Genomic DNA, 4,695 nt, shown 5'->3' with positions numbered 1-4,695 from the left:
AAGCTCATTCCACACCGCTACCACTCTCTGAGTAAAAACGTTCCCCCTCATGTTACCCCTAAACTTCTGTCCCTTAATTCTGAAGTCATGTCCTCTTGTTTGAATCTTCCCTATTCTCAAAGGGAAAAGCTTGTCCACATCAACTCTGTCTATCCCTCTCATCATTTTAAAGACCTCTATCAGGTCCCCCCTTAACCTCCTGCGCTCCAGAGAGTACAGAGGAGATTCACTAGAATGTTGCCTGGGTTTCAACAACTAACTTATTCAACCTATCTCTGTAACTTAGTTGTTGAAACCCAGGCAACATTCTAGTGAATCTCCTCTGTACTCTCTCTATTTTGTTGACATCCGTCCTATAATTTGGGCGACCAAAATTGTACACCATACTCCAGATTTGGTCTCACCAATGCCTTGTACAATTTTAACATTACATTCCAGCTTCTATACTCAATGCTCTGATTTATAAAGGCTAGCATACCAAAAGCTTTCATTACCACCCTATATATATGAGATTCCACCTTCAAGGAACTATGCACGGTTATTCCCAGATCCCTCTGTTCAATTGTATTCTTCAATTCCCTACCATTTACCATGTACGTCCTATTTGGATTTGTCCTGCCAAGGTGTAGCACCTCACATTTATCAGCATTAAACTCCATCTGCCATCTTTCAGCCCATTTTCCCAAATGGCTTAAATCACTGTAGACTTTGGAAATCCTCTTCATTATCCACAACTATCTTGGTATCATCTGCATACTTACTAATCCAATTTACCACCCCTTCATCCAGATCATTGATGTACATGACAAACAACAAAGTACCCAACACAGATCCCTGAGGCACCCCACTAGTCACCTGCCTCCAACCCGACAAACAGCCATCCACCATTACCCTCTGGCTTCTCCCATTCAGCCACTGTTGAATCCATCTTGCTATTCCTGCATTTATACCCAACAGTTTAACCTTTTTAACCAACCTTCCATGAGCAACCTTGTCAAAGGCCTTACTAAAGTCCATATAGACAACATCCACTGCTTTACCCTCGTCAATTTCCCTAGTAACCTTTTCAAAAAATTCAAGAAGATTAGTCAAACATGACCTTCCAGGCACAAATCCATGTTGACTGTTCCTAATCAGACCCTGTTTACCCAGATGCTTATATATATTATCTCTAAGTATCTTTTCCATTAATTTGCCCACCACTGAAGTCAAACTAACAGGTCTATAATTGCCAGGTTTACTCTTAGAACCCTTTTTAAACAATGGAACAACATGCGCAGTATGCCAATCCTTGGGGACTATTCCCGTTTCTGATGACATTTGAAATATTTCTGTCATAGCCCCGGCTATTTCTACACTAACTTCCCTCAATGTCCTAGGGAATATCCTGTCAGGACCTGGAGACTTATCCACTTTTATATTTTTCAAAAGTGTCAGTACTTCTTTTACTTTGAAACTCATAGTATCCATAGCTACTCTACTCGTTTCCCTTACCTCACATAATTCAATATCCTTCTCCTTGGTGAATACCAAAGAAAATAAATTGTTCAATATCTCCCCCATCTCTTTTGGCTCTGCAGATAGCTGCCCACTCTGTCTCAACAATGGACCAATTTTATCCTCGTCATCCTTTTGCTATTAATATAGCTGTAGAAACCCTTTGGATTTACTTTTACCTTACTTGCCAAAGCAACCTCATATCTTCTTTTAGCTTTTCTAATTTCTTTCTTAAGATTCTTTTTACATTCTTTATACTCCACAAGCACCTCATTTACTTCATGCTGCCTATAATTATTGTAGATCTCCCTCTTTTTCCGAACAAGATGTCCAATTTCCCTTGAAAACCAGGGCTCTTTCCAATTTTTACTGTTTCCTTTCAACCGAACAGGAACATAAAGATTCTGTACTCTTAAAATTTCCCCTTTAAATGTCTTCCATTTCTCTTCTACATCCTTCCCATAAAACAAAATGTCCCAGTTCACTCCTTTTAAATCATCTCGCATCTCATCAAAGTTAGCCTTTCTCCAATCAAAAATCTCAACCCTAGGTCCAGTTCTGACCTTCTCCATAATTATATTGAAACTAATGGTATTGTGATCACTGGATCCGAAGTGCTCCCCAACGCATACCTCCGCCACCTGTCCCATCTCATTTCCTAACTGGAGGTCCAGCACTGCCCCTTCTCTAGTAGGTACCTCTATGTATTGCTGTAAAAAACTATCCTGCACACATTTTACAAACTCCAAGCCATCCAGCCCATTTACAGAATGTGTTTCCCAGTCTATGTGTGGAAAGTTGAAATCTCCCACAATCACTATCTTGTGCTTACTACTAATATCTGCTATCTCCTTACATATTTTCTCTTCCAATTCTCATTCCCCATTTGGCGGTCTATAATACACCCCTATAAGTGTTGCTACACCTTTCCCACTTCTCAGTTTCTCCCAAATAGCCTTCCTAGATGAGCCCTCCAATCTATCCTGCCAAAGCACTGCTGTAATATCTTCCCTGACTGGTAATGCAACACCTCCACCTCTTGCCCCTCCAATTCTATCACACCTGAAGCAACAAAATCCTGGAATATTTAGTTTCCAATCACAGCCTTCCTGCAACCATGTTTCACTGATCGCCACAACATCATACTTCCAGGTGTCTATCCAGACTCTAAGCTCATCCACCTTTCTTACAATGCTCCTAGCATTAAAATATGCACATTTAAGAAACCCCCGTCTCTTCTTCTCTGTTTATTTCCTTTTTTTTCTTTCTCCTCTTGTGTCCGAGTGCTTCCCTTTTCTACTTCCTGCCTCCCATTCTGTCTACTAGCTTTCTCTATTCGAGTCCCTCGCCCCAACCATTCTAGTTTAAAGTCTCCCCAGTGGCCTTTGCAAATTTCCCCGCCAGGATATTGGTCCCCCTCGGGTTCAAGTGCAACCCATCCTTTCTGTACAGGTCCCACCTTCCCCAAAAGAAGTCCCAATGGTCCAGAAACTTGAATCCCTGCCCTCTGCACCAGTCTTTCAGCCACGCATTTATCCTCCACCTCGCTCCATTCCTACTCTCACTGTCGCGTGACTCCTGCACCTATTGTCCATTGTCTATTGAGGTTAATGTTGTGCGGTATTCAAGAGCATGACAGTTGTCTGGAAGGAGCTGTTCTTGAAGCTGGAGGACGTGTGAGAGTGGGTTTAATTGGGCCGTATTTGTTCACAGGGCATTGATCTGATACACTACTCCAAACAGGTGGAGACTGAGTTACAGTATATTGAACATGCCTCCATCAAAGACTGTATCCTTTTCCAAAAACAATCTCCACCATCTGCCTCTGACGTACCTCATTGGGCTGGAAGGAAATTCCGTGATGCGTTTAGTTCCCCTCCCGAGCTTCCTTTAGTGGGAGAGTCTAGGACCAGAGGTCACAGCCTCAGAATTAAAGGATGTTCGTGGAGGAAGGAGATGCGGAGGAATTTATTTAGGGCGGTGAATCTGTGGAATTCATTGCCACACTGTGGAGGCCAAGTGTATGGATATTTGTAAGGCTGGGATAGATAAATTCTTGATTGGTACGGGTGTCGGGGGTTATGGGGAGAAGACAGGAGAATGGGGTTAGGAGGGAGAGATTGATCAGCCACGATTGAATGGCGGGGTAGATTTGATGGGCTGAATGGCCTAATTCTGCTCCTATCACATGAACTTTAAACGGTTAATTTTTCCTGAAAATAAATTTACTGGTTTAGTTTCATTTACAGTGAGAAGTGTTTTTGATGTGTGCTATCCAATCAGCAGAAAGACTATATATGATTACCATCAAGCCATGCACAGTGTACAGATACAGGATAAAGGGAATAACGTTTAGTGCAGGCTCAAGTCCGATTAAAGATAGTCCCAGGGTCTCCAATGGGGTAGATGGGAGGTCAGGACCACTGTCTAGTCGGTGATAGGATGGTTCAGTTGTCTGATAACAGCTGGGAAAAAACGGTTCCTGAATCTGGAGATGTGCGTATTCAGGCTCCTGTACTCGATGGTAGCAGCAAGATGAGAGCGTGGCAAGGGTAGTGTGGGTCTCTGATGATGCTGGCTGGCCTTTTGAGGCAGCGCCTCCTGTAGATCCCTTCGATGGTGGGGAGGTGAGTACCCGTGATGTCCGAGCAGTGTCCACCACTCTCTGTACTCACCTTGGTATCTGGGTGGTGAGTTGCTGAACCTGGCTGTGATGCAACCAGTCAGTGTGCTCTCTACTGTACACCTGTGGATGTCTGATAGAGTTGACACAGGGCACGTACATGGACAGAGAATGAGACAGGGCAGGTACGTGGACAGATAATGACACAGAGCAGGTACATGAACAGATAATGACACAGGGCAGGTACATGGACAGATACTGACTCAGGGCAGGTACATGGACAGGTAATGACACAGGCCAGGTACATGGACAGGTAATGACACAGAGCAGGTACATGGACATGTAATGACACAGGGCAGGTACATGGACAGGTAATGACAGGGCAGGTACATGGACAGGTAATGACACAGGGCAGGTACATGGACAGGTAATGACACGGGGCAGGTACATGGACATGTAATGACAGCAGGGTACTCCAGCTCCATCTGCTATGAACTGATCCGTCGTGCAGCCGCTGGGCTCTGGAGGGGTGGGAGTTGTGCTCTTCGCTCTGAGTTCTCAATACGTTCCTCAGC

The 4,695-nt window shown here is 43.9% G+C and overlaps 1 long non-coding RNA gene across 1 annotated transcript in view; it reads left to right on the top strand.

The window, feature by feature from the left end:
* Positions 1-3,206: 3,206 nt before the first annotated feature.
* Positions 3,207-4,695, top strand: part of LOC129693702 (uncharacterized) — a 2,796-nt gene continuing 1,307 nt past the window's right edge. The window contains exon 1 of the long non-coding RNA XR_008722902.1: positions 3,207-3,286. This is a non-coding gene — a long non-coding RNA (uncharacterized LOC129693702). The remainder of the gene's footprint in view (positions 3,287-4,695) is intronic.

Source organism: Leucoraja erinacea, unplaced genomic scaffold (genome assembly GCF_028641065.1).
Source record: "Leucoraja erinacea ecotype New England unplaced genomic scaffold, Leri_hhj_1 Leri_396S, whole genome shotgun sequence".
Taxonomy (NCBI): domain Eukaryota; kingdom Metazoa; phylum Chordata; class Chondrichthyes; order Rajiformes; family Rajidae; genus Leucoraja; species Leucoraja erinaceus.
This window is presented reverse-complemented; position numbering and strand designations above follow the sequence as displayed.